Source organism: Bacillus rossius, chromosome 1 (genome assembly GCF_032445375.1).
Source record: "Bacillus rossius redtenbacheri isolate Brsri chromosome 1, Brsri_v3, whole genome shotgun sequence".
NCBI classification, from domain to species: domain Eukaryota; kingdom Metazoa; phylum Arthropoda; class Insecta; order Phasmatodea; family Bacillidae; genus Bacillus; species Bacillus rossius.
Window position 1 is genome coordinate 61,569,559 of NC_086330.1, and position 17,272 is coordinate 61,586,830.

A 17,272-nucleotide genomic window follows, 5' to 3' on the forward strand; every position below is an offset into this window, starting at 1 on the left:
ACATGAGAACACATGATGTTACACACTCTGACGAGAACTGAAATATTCGCTCACATTTTTTCTTCAGTTAATTGTTACACAATGTCGGTTAGACAGCCAACATATTGACTAAAGTGTAGTGTTGCGTTGTGGGAACAGTTTTAAATTAGTTTTTTTTCTTTATAAAAGTGACTGTTTTTGACAGAGATTCTAATTCATACTTACTAACCATCATCTGACGTTATCAAGAACCATTTCCGCAATGTTTTGGGCATTATAACATGGAGATAGCAAGGTTAAAAGGTGACCAACTACATCACAGCATGACGTCTCCTCGTGAATCCTAACTCCATGCTGGCCATGGCCACATTTGTTTTGGGCAGGATTTTTGATGACTCAGTAACAGCATTGTTGTTTTTGACTTGGACAGTAATGACCAACTTCTGTCTTTTCGAGGTCCAGACATAATTCCTCAAATGAACCACAAATGTATCAACATTACATTTCTGACGATGACATTTGTATGTCTAAATATTCTGTACAGTAAAAGCCCTGTCACACAGTAAAATTTTCACTTCCAACACCTTCCAATATGTAGTGTCGAATAAAGTTGGAGGGTTATGACGTCACCGGAAACGTTACTAGCACAGCAATGTTTGTTTGACAAGTTGGATGACTTGAGTTTCCATTAAATATTTTGCATATAGGAAGGGTGCTAAAATAATTTGGATGTTGGACGGGATCAGCCAATTAGAATTGTGCCCAGCAAAAATGGAAATGGTGTCCCTTTCCCTCGAAATGAATCTTTAAAAAAAACAAGGGTGATATAAGAGGTTGTAAAAGTGAAATAACTGAAATAATGTTAATATGAGTCATACTGTTTGTAAAATTCAAATTATGTCTCTATAACTATTAAAAATCACAACATTATTTTCATTACAAAACAAGTATTGATGTGAGTTACAAGTGTTTGCAGCCCAGCCTGACACCAAGGTTTTCTTTACTTGCAGTCACTCTTGCTCCCTAGGAGTTGCAAGCGTTAAAAGCAAATGAACGTAGGTCACTGCTTAGGCAATACCTAATATCGTGCCACAAATGATGAGTGCTTAATCAAATTATGTTCTATGAGTTTTAATGTAAGATTGTCAATATGAACATACTCTACATAATCTGTAGTAATGAAATATATACATGTAAAAAAACATACTTTATTCAAAATATCACAAGATATTGATTTGTGAATATCATTTGTAACGTGATACATAAGTTATTTAATTTCATAAAAATCACAATACAATGAACAACACTGAAGTAGATGATTGCGCCAAAATTGCCCTCGCAACTCTTCCTTGAGAGGAGTATCGAGGGCATGACCTAACTGGCCTGAAAGCATCTTGCACCCTCGAGTAAAAAGGCCATCCACCATACTGTTTTCAGCAAAGTAAAATGTGCAAAGGCTCCCCAAAAGTTAAAAGGTCAAAAAGAAAGTGAGTAAAACACACCTCAAGTGAATCAACAAAATTAGTTTCCTTAATAAGCTATTTTATATTTTCTCTTAAACATTTTAATATTAATATCCATTATTATTTATAATATACATATTTAAACATTACATATAGAGCCTATATTTAAAAAAAATTAGATCATTGCTATCTTATACACAGAATACTGAAGAAATCTATTAATTGTATTATGTCAGAGTAAACATACAAAACACTTTTTTGTGATCTTCATTTGCAAAAATTTAATACTCATGGTGAATTACCAGGCCACAATTTCAGTCACTGTAGAACTCAAATCTATAATGGTATACAACAAAAATCTTCAAAAACAAAATTTGAGCAAAAAATTAATTCAGCAAAAATGTAAATTCGTCAATTCCTAGAGTTTCTAAGCCCTCCTTCCAACTGTGCTTAACAAAAAAATTCTGCATAGGCTATGGGTATGATATTTCCAATTGAATGTTGTTTTAGGTAACTAAAAATGACCCTTTTTTTTCTTTGCACCTTGCAGCAGAAAAGTCATTTTAGCTTTGAAAGTCATGCTCAATTCACTTTTTGTGCAGCATTTTCAGATTTTCAGATCAGTTGTAAAAATTGTTCTACACAATGAAGACAGCAGACACACTCACTTCCATACGGAATTTTACAGCAGTCCAACAGGCGGCTTGCCAGCCGCATGATGTCCTCTAGTAATATCTGTGCGGCCCGTACATTTGAAACTAGAATAAAAAATAAAAATAAATAAATAAATAAATAAATTTTTAGCAAGAAATACTACCCATATCTGCTGTAACAAATTGAGTATGTAAAGTACAATAGACATTATTTTAAAAATAATTACTGTTTACTAAAAAAATATTTTCATTTTATGCAAGTTAGAAAATTGAAAATTTTTTGTCCTTTACCAGCCAATTTTTTTTTTCCACCACAGACGTGGCACTCAATACCTAGAGAAAAATACAAATGTGGCCCTAAGTTTAACTGTATTTGGTTAGCCCAGCTGCAATTAATTCTTTGAGGTGGTAAATCTCAAAATGAATCAAAACTCAATAGAAAAATAACAGGATGAAGAAAGAATGTTTTATTTATGAATAAAGTAGATTGCAAAACTGTGCCGATCCAGACCTCACCGGCTAGCTATGGCTTGAATTGCAAATACATAAACACTTGAAAAAGAATTCATCTGAAATTGCAGGTAGTTTGGTGTAGGACGTCCAGTCCATTAATGGTGATTCTAAAGTAAAAGAGTTGACATGAATTCAAACTTTTATTCTTTTCACGACAAAAAAAAACTAAAAAAAAACTTACAGGTCCATTACAAGATAGCTCCGCCAGAAAAACAAAGCTCATTAACTTCTGCCTATCGCTACTTACAGTCCTGTGACTACACGAAATATTCTCCCTAGTGACTCCATCATCTAGATACACAAGAAATAAATCCTGGTGAACCAGCAGACCATTCGGGCCTGCACCGAACATCTGGGACCTACAAATTGTAGTTAAAGTCAGAAAAATACTCCAACAAAGGCTCGTACTTAATTGCAGCATGGCCCCGGGAGCCAGACGTGAAATTATCTGCCCTAGGCTCTCATTAAATATTATTTGTGCGAAAGACCCCCCCCTCAACAGCACATCCTTTCAGCACAGTACTGGAATGACTGGGGACTTTCCCAGAAATGGTTCCTTCCTATTGGCTATAACGATTACTCTTACAATCACGAGGAACGTTTTCTCTTAAATTAGAAGAAAAACCATGAACTGTGAATTTCCTCTAATTAAAGGCATATTATATATCAAAAGTATTTGAACCTCATTTCAGAAGAAAAAAACATTTGTAATTGTTTTTGGAATAAGAATATTGATTTAAAGTTACAACTTATTACTTTATTGCACATATAGGTATCTGAATCTCTTTCTTCTCTATCAGTTTCTATGAAATTATTTCTAAATAGCTATTCTGTAAAACAGAGGAGCTTTAATTTTATTATTTCACTAGCAGTGTGTAAAATGGGATATTTTTGAAAAGCCATTTGTCTGCCAGGCTTCAACCCGTATTTTTTTATTACATACTTACCAAACTGCAGAAGGGTTGCCCGTTCGTATGGGTTGGTCGCACCCTTAATTTAGGCAAAAAAAAATTTACATTTTCACCGTAAGGGTCACAGTGCACTAGGTGCTCTTATAAACGCCAGAGATGGCTACAATTTTGCCACAATATTTTCAGCTGAAAGTGTGGGAAATCTCATTCAAAAACAATGATTGGGCACAGTTGCATCATGAAAAACTTTCAAGATAGACACATTAATTGTGTGGGTGCCAGCTCAGGGGACATTTACTATGAAGAAAGGGAGGGAGAACTGTCAACACTGCCACATGGTGTAACACACACACATGCACACACACTCTTGCTTCATATTTGGCTGGTTTATTTTTAGATTTTCCTCTCCTCTTCTAGCCCTCGCAGCGCAGCAGACATGTCACTTGCTGGTGTCACGACAGGTCGGGCGGCGGACATAGCATGTACGTGCAATAACTGGGCCGTTCACTAACTTCATGCGACTGCTGAAATGCTTTGATTATTTATTAAAAACCAACATTGATTATTTATTTACCCACATATTCAACCACACAATAAAATACTTTAAAATATTGTGGCCAGTTGGTTAGGTTAATTTAGCTACAATTAAAAAAAGTTTAAAATAATGGATGGTTGGTTAGGTTAGTATAGCTACATTATTTTATAGTATTTGTAATGCAGCTAACCTAACAACCCATTCACAATTTTGTTAAAGTATTTTTGATGTAGCTCAACTATTCTCTAATTTCTCAGTCACTAGTCTATGAATCTTTTATGCACATTTTTATCTGCTACTAAAGTTGCTAGTGCAAGCTGCAAACTTCTGTAAACTTCCTAAGCAACCATTAAAAATATTTTAGTGTTTTTTTAATGGTGCTAACTTAGTCTAAACGACCATTCTCATGATGTAACAAATTTGTAATACAGTAGAATCCCGCTAATCCGAACTAATTGGGACCAAACCCTGTTCGGATTAGCGAAAATTCGGATTAGGCGGAATTTTGTCATATAATGCCATATGTTGTCTTTTTGAGACATATTTAGTGTCTGATATGTCAAATATGTAGGAAAGGACAGACAAAAAATACACCTTTATTATTTAGCGTACATATTTAGTATCATATAATTTGTTTTAATTACTCACATAGCCTAAACTGCAATTTCAAATATTCAGAGTTTAACAAATCCAACAACCTACATTACGTGACAACATTAGGTCGAAATGAAGGGTGGTTCGTGAGTGTGTACTAGCAGAAGGGCAGTGACCTTCAACCAGAGTAAACAAAGCCCCCATCCTCCTTCCCGCATAGGCCTACGCATTCCTCTCCTCTTCCGTTCCCAACTATGGTGAGTCAGACAGTCAGTGCGTCACATGCTACTTGTTGCACGAAGAGATGTGGACTGAAATAATTAGCGGATGCAACATTTGTAAACAGCTATAGTTCGATTGAAAACGAGTCGCGATAGTAACCAACGTCCATTCACCACCATGTTGATTGTCAGACTGTCGACTGTCCTCTTCCTGTGCGCAGGTGCACCAACCTACTTCCTGGCCACTCCAGAGTGACCAACCACAATGCCCTGCAGGGCGGGAAGTTTAAAATGTTCAAAGTCTATACACTACACTAAACAGTCTCAAACTATATACACAAGTCGGAACACTACTGCTGTGTCACCAGCTACTGCACACTTGCCCTGTGTTTTGTGACCCCTTGTGAGCGGTGTGTAGTGTGGTTTTTTACATTCTGTGCTTGTCCCTGCTGTTGGTCATCATGACAAGCAAGCGTAACATAACTCGTGTACATTAAAAGAAAACTGGAAGTGCTGAAAAAACCTGACAAAGGTGAAAGTGCCACTCTGTTATCGAAAGAATTCGGTGTTGGCAAAGCAACCATTTCCGATTGGAAAAAGAACAGAGGTAAAATTGAGCAGTTTTGTACTACCACAAGTGAAAAAATTATTGAAAAACGTAGCAAAACGACAGTGTCTTCTTACGAAAAATTGGACGAAGCACTTTTTTTATGGTTTACCCAAGAAAGTCAAAAAGGAATCCCTATCACTGGTCCTCTGATTCAAGAAAAAGCGCTTCAGTTGAACAAGCTCATGGATGGTGACGCATCATTTACTGCTAGTTGCGGTTTCTTAGAGAGATGGAAGAAACAACATGGAATCAGGCAGCTTACAATAACTGGGGAGAAACTGTCAGCGAACAATGAAGCAGCTATTGAATACCTAGATCAGTTCAAAGATATCATTTCTTCCTACTCACCACAGAAAGTTTATAACGCGGATGAGACAGGACTTAACTTTAAAGCATTGCCTACCAAAAGTCTTGCATCACAAGAGGAACAATCTGCACCAGGGTTTAAAATGGATAAACAACGCCTAACTGTGTTAGCCTGCTGCAACGCTTCTGCCACAAATAAGCTTCCACTGATGGTTATCGGCAAATTGGCAAAACCACGCTGTTTTAAAAACATGAACATGAACACTCTCCCTGTATTTTACAGAAACCAAAAGAAAGCTTGGATGGATCGTGTCTTGTTCCAAGACTGGTTTGAAAAATAATTTGTGCCAAAAGTAAAGGCTTTTAACAAAGAAAATGGATTGCCTCTTAGTGCTTTGTTACTCATAGACAATGCTCCGTCACAACCTGAAGAAATGCAACTTGTTTGCGGTGATATCAAAGCCATTTTTCTCCCACCAAATGTCACTTCAACTTTGCAGCCAATGGATCAAGGAGTTTTGCAGGCTTTGAAACAGAATTACAGAAAAATGCTAGGTACTTCATAGCCTACTTTAAGAGAATGAAGAACTGACTATCTTGCATAAACTCAAGAAAATCACCATCAAAGATGTCATTTAATGGGTAGCAGAAGCTTGGGAGAAAACACAAAAGGAATCTTTACAGAAATCATGGAAAAATCTCTGGCATAATTTAGAGTTTGTCCAAACGATCTTCCCCCCCCAGCAAAAGAAAAGTTTGAACTTCTTCAGCTAGTGAAAAAAATTGTACCAGGTTGCGAAAATGCAGAAGAGTGCGTTGAAAGGTGGACGGCCATTGACGACTGTGGCTACGAGGAATACACAGATGAAGATATCGTAGCAGCTGTGCAGGGAACGTCAACTGATCTCGATGCAGACGACAGTGGGGAGGAAGGGAACGCACCGACGGATGTTGTTTCTCACACTGCCGCAGCCAGCGCCCTTGATCTGGCTTTGCGCTACGTCGAGCAACATGCCGATGCAACCCCAACAGATGGTATGTTTATGCGGCGTTGGCAAAACATTGCATCTTCAAGCCGATTTAGTGCATTGCGTCAAAGGAAGATTACTGACTTTTCCTCTTAGATAATGGTTTGCTTTTTTACGTTTTGTTTTGTGTCAATCCTGTACAGAACATGAATTCTACATAGAGTATGTAAGTAAATTCAAAAATTTTCAATACGTACATACGTATTTAAGTACTATGTATGTAATCCTATTTTTTTTCTCTTTTCGGTTAGACAGTGAAATAGATAAATTATAAGTTTTTTTTTTGTCCTAGCCCTGTTCGGATTAGGCCGATTTTCGGATTAGCGGGGTTCGGATTAGCGGGACTCTACTGTATTAATACTGAATATGTAAGGGCCAGGAGTAAAGGAGGGGGAAAAATAAAGAAAGAGATGAAAGAGTTGGGTAAGGAACAGGGGAGGAAAACAAGGGAGGCAAGGGATGCATACATGGAAAGGCTAATGGGTGAAAGGGGGTAAAGGAAATAGGGCGGACCTTTACAGCTATGTGTGAAGGGTGAAAGGAGAGGAACGAATAGCGGTGCTCAGGGCAAGAGAGGGGCAGGAATGTACGGAGGACACAGAGAAAGCAAATTAGCTACAGGAGCAGTACTTATCTGTATTTGTAAAGGGAGAGGTATGGGAGTATCCGAAAGTAGCAAACACGGTAGAACAGAGAGGTTTAGAGATAAGGATGGAAGAGGTGCGAAAGGGGGTCAGGAGTTTGAAGGGGAGGAAGGCATCTGGGTAGGACGGGATAGGGAACAATCACCTTCAGTTGGGGGGTTAGGAGGTATGTAGATACTTAACGGTGAAATTCAAACAATACCTGAAGGAGGTGAAGTTGCCAAATCAATGGAAAGAAGCAGTAGTGGTACTTATTCACAAGGGAAATACGGATATAAGGCAAATCTGGCGAACTACAGACCAGTCAGCCTGACGTCCTGTGTAGGGAAAGTAATGGAGAGGCTGGTGAGCAGTTATATGGTGGAAGTAATGAATGACCTAGGGTGAGTGGATGATAGACAGCATGAATTCAGGTGAGGATTCTCATGTGAAACACAGATGGCGAGGTTGCTGGAGGATCTGGTGGAAGTGGTGGACGGGGGGGAAGCAGATGGATGCAATTTTCAGAAGACTTTGAAAAGGCATTCAATAGAGTAGCTCACAAGAGACTAATGGAGAAGGTAGAGATGTTGGTGGAGGAAGAGAGGATCTGGTTAGCTAGGTAGGAGACTTTCTGAGGGATAGAAGGCAGAGGGTGATGAAAGGTCTGAAGAGGGGGATGTGACATCAGGAGTGTGTTGGGGCCCCTATTATTCATGATAATGATATTGGAGAGGGGATGGAGGTCAGGATGAGAGTATTTGCAGATGATTGCATAGTGCATGAGGTGGTGGGGGAAGGGGTTCATCTGGAAGGTGACTTGAGCAGACTGGAACAATGGACGGGGCAGAATGGGATGTTGCTGAATAATTAAAAGACAAATGTGGTTAGGTTCATGAGGAAGAGGAAGGTAATGAGGAAACTGTTTATGTAGAAGGGGCAGGAGATAAAGGAGGCCCAAGAGTCACCTGGGGGTGACCCTACAAAATAACCTGGGATGGGCAGGAAGGTACTGGGGCTGCTTGGCAGAACCCTGCAGCGGGCAGGGAAGAGGGTAAGGGAGAAGGCATAGTCCACATTATCAGGCCTGTGATGGAGTATGGGGCTGTGATCTGGGACCCTTACTTAGTGACTGAAGTAAGGGAGCTGGAGAAGGTGCAGCATAGAGTAGCGAAGTGATGGGTATTTGGAAGAGAAGAGAAGGGGAAGAGGCGGAAATGCATAGTCTGACTGAGATGATTAAGTAGCTAGGGTGGGAAGCATTACAAGGGAGGAGAAGGGTGGAAAGGTTAGTCAGACTGTTTAAAGTGATAGAGGGAGAGGGGGGCTGGGAGTAGCTGCGGACTAGGATACACAAAGGTAAATATAAAGGGCAGCGAGATCATGGGTGGAAGATCCAGAGGGACTGGAGGCGAACGGAATAAGGGTAGGAATGCTTTTCTTGGCAGGAAGAGAGTGGAATGGGTTGGACGAAGAGATGCTAGGGGTGAAAGATGCAAAGGATCTGAGATAAATGCTAAGGTGAGGGGGGGAAGTTAGCGAAAAGGGAGGCCTCCTTGGCATCAGGTGAAAACCAAATTGTGAGCGTAATAGTCAATTAAATGCACAAACGCAGTCTCGGAATGAAATATTGTGACTGTTACAAATATAGAGACGTGTTTTCAGAGTTAATATAGAAACCTCTATAGACTTCGTAAAAAAAAAAAAATATATTTCCGGACTATTACCTATTAATTTCCAGAAAAGCCGCGACGTAGGAATATTACCAAATAAGTAAAAAATAACTTTTATCTCAGGCACTGATCTCAAAAGTAAATACCGAACATGATGTTTTGCGGGACAATCAAAGAATATTTAAAGTATTCGAAAATAGCATAGTCGAAAATAATTTCGCAGGGTAAGTTGCAATTGTACAAAGTTATCTAAATTAGTATATACCTATTTTTGTATGTCCGACTCCACGACAGACGACAGGCTACTTGATTTCTTTGAGACGGAAACAGTAGCCTCGATAGTTTCATTGCAAATTTCTTTTAATAACAAATACACAGTGCGCGGTGAAATATTTTCACGTAGAAGAAATATCAAAGATTTCAAAACTTCGGGTTTAATTTTTAAACCTGCTAAATCCGTTATTTGGATCAATTCTTCGTCTTCACTCTTGCAGCTAGGATTCCTCTTTATACAAGCCATAATATTTCTTCTTTGAATAAATATTTTAAATTTTAAATCTACCTCACTCAAAACCCAGAATAAGAATTATAAAAAATTCCTTAACTTTGAAAATAGCCATAAAACAATTCTACAGCAACGCACTAAGTGGACATTTATAAAACCAATTACCGAAGATTTAGCAACAGAATTTAAGTTAAATACGAAACAACATAGGAAACAACGAGCATACAATAGGAAACCAACGAAGTTGAGCTATATGGACTGCAAGACATAAAAATACATACCACTAGACCTTGTATAGACTACTAGTGGTAAGCAACATCGAAAGGCTATATTTTATTACAAATGAACCATCATTTGCAAACATTGAAGCCACTACCGCTGCCTGATTCGTTACTCGCATTTTTCGTATGTTTTACGCATGCGCGCGCATATTCGATTAATTTACGTTACAAAGAACATGACGTCGACCCAACTGTCTCCCCGGCTCCTTCAGGCCGTTATGCCTCGTCAGCGTCCTCTCTTGCATAAGTGAAGTGTTTACAATCAAGGACGCACCCGTGTGCACCCTAGCACGTCAGTAGACATAATTGTGTTTGTAAATATTTATACTTATCATGTACATTTGATTAATCACGAGCATCCACGTTGTATATAATTTGTAACTTAACAGAAGATTGTACGAATATGCTTAATTCGTCATTAATTCTTAACTAATTAATTAACTTGTGTTTACGTTTTAACAATTACCGTTATTTTACATGTAATGTCGTTTCTTAAATAATTATGTGATTTCTTTCGAGTGCTATGCTTAGTAATGTAAACCGCAACCTGGCCCGCCGCGAGATGAGTCTCTCCCACGCTGGCCTATTTCCCCTTCCCCTCCTCAAGGGCCCGCGAGCTCCGGCGCGCGGACGGGTGGAGGAGGGCAGTGGCTAGCCAGACTCGGAGACGAGCAGACGTGCGCTCGCTCCGCTCCGCTCGGGACACGTGTAGCACGGCATAGTTGTTTGCTATCAGTATAATTCGTTACAGGACTGCCACCGCAGTCGTGTAGAGCCGTGTCAGAATTCGTTGCACTGCTGAACATTCTTAGTCAGTACGTTTCGTCACAGAACTATCTCCGCGGACGTATCAGGCCGCGTGTGCACTACTTTGCGCATCTGAACTTTCCTAACCAGTACCTTACGTCACGGGACTGCATACGCGACCACATCAAGTCGCGTTTCGTTATCGAGAGTATGTTTCCGGGAGTCCGGGTCGCGGCGAGGGAGAACGCTCGTCCTGCAGCGTACCGGCCAGGCTGCGACAGGGTTTATAACGGAATAAAATCTACCATTCCTTTTACCTACGCAAATTTCCCTCCGGGTCCCATGTTCCACGGTCCTGGCCACGTTGGACTGAACTCCACTTTTCTCCGACTGGAGCTACGCGGGCAAATCATGACGAGTCTCAGGACAATTCGCAGCAGGGACTTAGGGACCACAGGCCGAGGGACGTCAAACGATGTTTGTTTATTAAGTAAAGTTTAATTTGGAAATTCGTCGTCCAAGTTTTTTTACTGTTTATAAGAAAGTATTTTTTACAAATTAGAAATATGTATGTGTTTTTTTTATTATCACGTATTTACAAGTTTTTGTTCTTATCTTAAAAGAGATAATATAATAAAACCGCTCTAATGAGATTTAATTGTTTCTTGGTTAACAAAAACTGTTAATTATCAAAACTTGTTAATTGTTTATACTCTATTTATTATTATTTACGCGACATCATACTGTACGCGTACGCAATACGACTCGATTCTTTGCTGCAACATAACATAGCATGTTATGCGGTATCAGAAGTAACGAGTAACGTAACGATACGATAGTAACAAGTACTAATTGTTTTCGTAACGAATACATACGGGTACACTTTTTTTCGTTACTTTTACACCTCTAATTAAATTGAAAATGATCTCAGGGGGGGAAAGGGGGGTTAGACCTCGTGGCTGCAGGCAGGAGTGCGTCGTTATTTTAAACTACCCGGGCTGTTTAGGCCACCCAGGACGCCTTGAAATAAAAGGAAACTGACTGAAAAGACACTGCACTTTATTAAGGTTTAATACACTTGCTGGTCCAAACCTGGCCGAGTCTGTAGTCAGACCGTCTCTACACGGTCGTTTAAACACACCGACGTTGCGCGCGAACAGGTTAGGCGGCAAACACGTGTAGAAGTTCTATTATGAGAACGGCACTGACAAAACTAAGGCCGTAGCTAACCACTGCAGCACTGAAACGTTGCAACTAAATTTATATTATGATTGAAATTGAATATGAAATGGCAAAAGTACACAATCAACAGTTCTTAAACAAATGCAACTACATATATTAATAAGTCAAAGTTCGTGATGGATTACAAATACGTTTAGATGTGCCGTCCGCCGCGGTGTCGTGTTCGAGGTCGGGCGCAGGTCCTAGCGGGGTGGCTGGCTTTCTTAGAGATTTCTGTTCTGGGAGGGCGCCAGGCTAGCTCGGTGTCTAACCATGTGATGGTCGTGGGTTCGTTGCCCCAGCGTGGTCCGCTAGAACCATCGGAGGTGATGGAATTTGTTTCCTGATTAGGTTGGGTTGTTTAGGTTAATTTACATACACTGTTCTGGTTGTTCTACGGGTCACACGTCGCGCACGGGAGGTGCGGGGTGGACGTTTTATTGTTCACGATTTACACTGGTTCATTACATTGGGCGCGAGGTCTACTCGACGGTACATGACTGCCAATGAGGCGTCGGAACACGTAGAAGTTTTGATTACACTATTATTACAATTACACTTGACAAAACGGCACTCTGAGGTGCTTTTACGTACACGATTACACTGCACACATTATCTGAGAGGGACACCTGCGTGCCTCTACATGTGTTTACTTAATAAGTCCTCACGCCAGTCGCAGTTGAGGAAGAGCGTTCGATTAGCATCGGCTAATCTCGTAATCAGTAACTTGCGACGCGCGGGCCCACCTGTGTAGACCGCGGCTCGCTACTAAATTAAAAACACGTTTAAGCTTGGATGTAGCCTGTGCCTGTGCACTGGGCGATTAACTAAAGTTCTGGGGTGGCGGAAGACGGCCCGTACCGTATACTGCACGGCCCCACGTAATGCTTTGTGTGGGGCGTGTTAAATTGACGCGGCTGGGATAGGCCCTACACCGGAAAAGGATCGGGCGCACACGGGGAGTATTTAAAAAAAAGGTTTTGGTTGTGACTATAATTACCAGATGGACGTTCGGTGAAACAAAGAGATGCTGGCTCCCCGTGGGACGTGCGTCCGTCCCGGTCCGCGAGTCGCGCTGTACTGGCGTCCGGCCCTGGTGCGAGGGGAGGGGTGAGCTCCCTGTCGCGCCAGAGTTTCTAAAGTTCCATTATTCGTAAAAAAATTACATTAATAATAAACAGCAAGTGGCTCTAAATTCATACAATAAAACTTAATGATTAACTTAATGTCTATATATGTTTTAGAATTGACATTTAATAAGTTTGTCTAAAATAAGTTTGAATATTAGAGTCAAGCTGGAGACTGTCTGTTTCTTGATAACTACTCCAGTGGCGAATGATAATGCTAATTTGGGGCGGTTTGCGTTACGGCACACGTTTCACTACTGAATTTAGGCTGAAGGCCGCAAGGGTTGCACTCACAGCTGTTTTAATAGAAAGCTACACGTGAGTGACCCGGGCACTCCTACGTCGCACTCTATTAATTAGGGGCTTTTGTTTGTTTTTGATTACTTTATTATTGTGTGGGGAATTTTGTAGGCACGGGGAGTGTGTTGCATGCGTAATTAAAATGGTTCGCCATTCTCTACCTTGGGCTGCGGTCCGCTCACTTGACTCAGGTGGGCCATGGCTAGGGGTGCTTTCCGTTAGCGGAGCCGAGTACTGGCGGGTGCAGGTCGGGCTTTGGGGTGGCCTTCGGCCGTACGATGTCAGATGTACGTGTAAATATACTGCGAGGCGTGACTGTTACTGATGACTGCCGTGACATGGCTGGGTTATGAACACATAATACAAATGAAATATAATAATGTTAAATAAACTATGAACCATGAAAAGCCTAACTTGTTAATAAATGTTAAAACATGAAAGTTACTGTAGATCGCAGTGACGCGGCTGGATTGCGAATACAACCATAATTACTTATGATGCTCTTCCGCCATGTCGCCTAAATGCTGGTTTTGGCGCGATGATGTCGTAGCGATGGGCGCTGAGCTTCCGTCTCTGGTGAGCGCCGGAAGACGACTGACTCTAGAGCGCTGCGCGACCTCACGCCAAGACGCGTGTAGCACGGGAAAACAGCCCCGACCAGTTTTGGTCTTAGTTATTAAATTTGATATTACATAATTATTTTACAATTATTGCTCATAATTCTCATGTTATTTCAGTATCTTTGACTTGTTATATTTTGGTTTTGAAAAGAGGAATTACTTATTTAATTACACACTTGCGCATTGCCACACCCGGCCGGGCGCTTCAGTCAGCTTGCCATTCGTTGCGGCGCACATCACACATGGGCGTGTACGTTGCACACGCCATTTGAGTAAGTGTTGTTGGGATGTGACGGCCTGTGCGATCAAGACGGAGCACCGGCGGCTGGCGACAACATGTTGATAATGCAAGTGGCAGAGGTGTGAATAAAACAATGTTTTAATTTCCACCATAAAAGAAACAGCCCCGAGCAGAGCGCACTTAAACTATGTGAATTATAGAAATTTGACAGACTAAATTTAACAGATAGAGTTTTGAATTAATGTCATACCTCCTGCGGCAGTAAAGCCACATCCCCACCCAACCAGTACCAGACCCCGCTGACAACACGCTACCCTTGCCAAGGCCCCAGAGTCAAAGACATTACAGTGCCAACATGGAAGGGAAATAACCAGTATTATGGTAAGCGGCCATCTGTTGTTAATTAATATTTAATTTTCGTGTGCACCTATGCAATCAACACCTTTACTGCCCACAAGGGATAGTTGGGCATACAAGTCTGTTGGGCCCTTAAGATCACTCTACTTTATAAACACCATTTATTTCCCTTATTGCCTGAGGCATAACTTAATTGAGAGTTATGCTTTATCACACTATCTTAATTTTAAATCCATCTTAAATATATCCATGGAGTAGTTTACAGCAAACACTGACGGTCTCCAACTTGACTAGCAATTTTTACTCTAATATTTAGAAAATATTTAATATATTTTTAGACCTTCAGCCACCTAATTTGTCATTAGATATTTTATTCAAGGGATTTCTGAATATATTAGTTTGACTCCGAGCATCGGTGCTCCCTTTAGTCGCACAGGTCGCTATGCCTCATCGACACCTCACCAATTCGTGTGCGACGAACACGCCCATGCGTTTAGTAGAGTGAAAAGCAAATTATGCCTCAAATGGCCATGCGCCACCAACATAACGTTAGCCACCCACTGGCTATCGACCACACCACCAATATTTCTTAGCAAGGTATGGCAGTATTCTTTTGCTGAACTATAACATGTAAATAATTTAAAACAATTTATTATATATAATATTATAAATAATATATATTCGCTGTTAAGTCACTGTTATTTGGTAACCATTAATATAATGTTGTTCATTGTGTGACCATGTCCAACTCTTGGCCTGATTCGCTTCCGTTCTTTGTACACATCGCGTGCGAAAGTGACCTCACCTAAATCAGCATCGCAGGGAGCCGAGGTCGGTCTTCTCCACACGCCACGGAGCCATCATCTTCGCGCCAACACTGAGTTCGCTGCAATAGAGTAGGTCCTCATAAATCGGTCGATCTCATCTGACTTGGTCAGACACCGCAAGTCATTTTACTAATTATTCTTGGCTCCTTCACGAGCCTGTTTGCTTTATATGTAAATTTTGTAATTTTAAAGCGTGTCACATGTGTGAACCCTCATTCACCATATTCAGATAGCCACGAGGCTGATTGCAGTTTCACCCACACTGTGCTGTCTTCAGGCTTCAAGTGTTAAACCTTTTCTTAAGAACATTGCATTAACTGGGACTCTGCAGCAAACCGCAAACTATCTCCAGAAGTCACGGGGTCTACGAGGTCTCCTGCCCAGTTAGGGCAGGACCAGACATTCCTCACTTTGTAAGAACGTTAAGAGACATGCAGAAGCATCCACCTTTCTGCGTGATTGTGTTAGTAATCTAATACTGTTGTGTAAGCATTTTGTGCCATGCCCTCCATGTGTCCCAGAAGACATACTTTCTAGTAACTTCCCCCACGTTTCGGTGCGCGCTGGTTGGGTAGACATGGACACAGATGTCAATCTCTCTTTTGTCTATAATGTTCAGTTAGCAATCAGCAACTGTTTCGCGATGAGTTCACGCTCCACTGAGAGCACTGACTATCAACATCCACCACATCTCGGCATCCACGAGTCAGTTACTTAGTGTCCTTAGTAAATATCTTTGGTAACTTTGTAATGTATTGTGAGTGCAAATTGTACCACATCATTCGTAGATTTCATTAGACAGCCTGGACTGGCAACATTGGCCACACCATCAGGTCAGTGGCTTGTGTTTTCAGTCACGAGACACGTAACCTATAAACAGTTTTCGCCATGTCGTGAACCATACCACAAAGTAAGCGGATATGTACAGAGTTCGAGTTATGAATAAATCATCATGTCACTGTATTTTTGAGTGTTATTACTTAGACTAAGGTGTCCCGAATGGCCCGAACATTTCGGGGAGCTCACTGCAGAAACATCACTGCCACCAATCTCGTGGCCAACCCGAACCCTGAGAACTCTTATGCTCGAAGCTTTCAGATAAAACAAGGAGGGAGTTGGACCCGCATCAAAGTTATTAAGTTTCACGTAGAGGTGTCCTTCAGGAGCTCGGAGAGGCCGGCAGCCTGCGCGCAACGCGGAACCATCAACTTTGGTTTTCATGGACATGTAGTTTCAATATTATAATCTCTTCTTAATCTTTTACGTACAGTTCCGCGGTCGGCCTTAATTTACCATGAGGTATTTCACTTAATTAAATCAGTGCTCCAAGATGAGTGTTCAACGTATTACGTAAGTACTGTGGGGAGTCACCCAACTTAGCTTACCGGCTAATTAGTTTTGGCCCGCACGGGGCAGCCAGAAGGCGACAAGTGCCACCAAACGTACTAACGAATCAGTCTCTGGGACACCTCTAGGAATCACGTAGAGTCGCCGGAGACACGGGCCTACGTGCCGATAGCCCAGTATAATAAGTATCGTGTAATAGTGAATTGTTTTGTTCGTCAAGGTATAATTTGTCATGTTAGAGTTTATTTTGTAACCGCCGCATCGGGTGTAAAAGTACGTCCTTCACGCGCATTAAAATCGTGAGCCGCCACTGAGTAAGTGGGCTGCGCGTGTGACTAGTCTATCTGGGACAACCGTTACGGCCAGAACGGGCAGAACTATGTATAGGGCTGTGCCGTAATAAATTCATCACATATCCTCCAGAAACTTTGTGTTATTCTTCAGGCGTCTCGAGTGGCCATAACAGATCGGGGGCCCCTACTGCGTTAACCCCTACCTCTAGTCACAAGGCCGAACCCTCCCTGAGATCTCGAACCCAAACCAAAATCACGTAAAAATCATAGGAGGTAGCGGGGACGGCGTCAAAATGG

At 41.2% G+C, this 17,272-nt stretch overlaps 1 long non-coding RNA gene across 1 annotated transcript; it reads right to left on the reverse strand.

The window, feature by feature from the left end:
- Positions 1-1,171: 1,171 nt before the first annotated feature.
- On the reverse strand, positions 1,172-9,837 carry LOC134536602 (uncharacterized). The gene is made up of 2 exons (XR_010075819.1): positions 9,375-9,837; positions 1,172-2,200 (listed from the first exon to the last, which is right to left on the reverse strand). It is a non-coding gene; the product is annotated as an uncharacterized LOC134536602 (long non-coding RNA).
- Between the last annotated feature and the right edge of the window lie 7,435 nt (positions 9,838-17,272).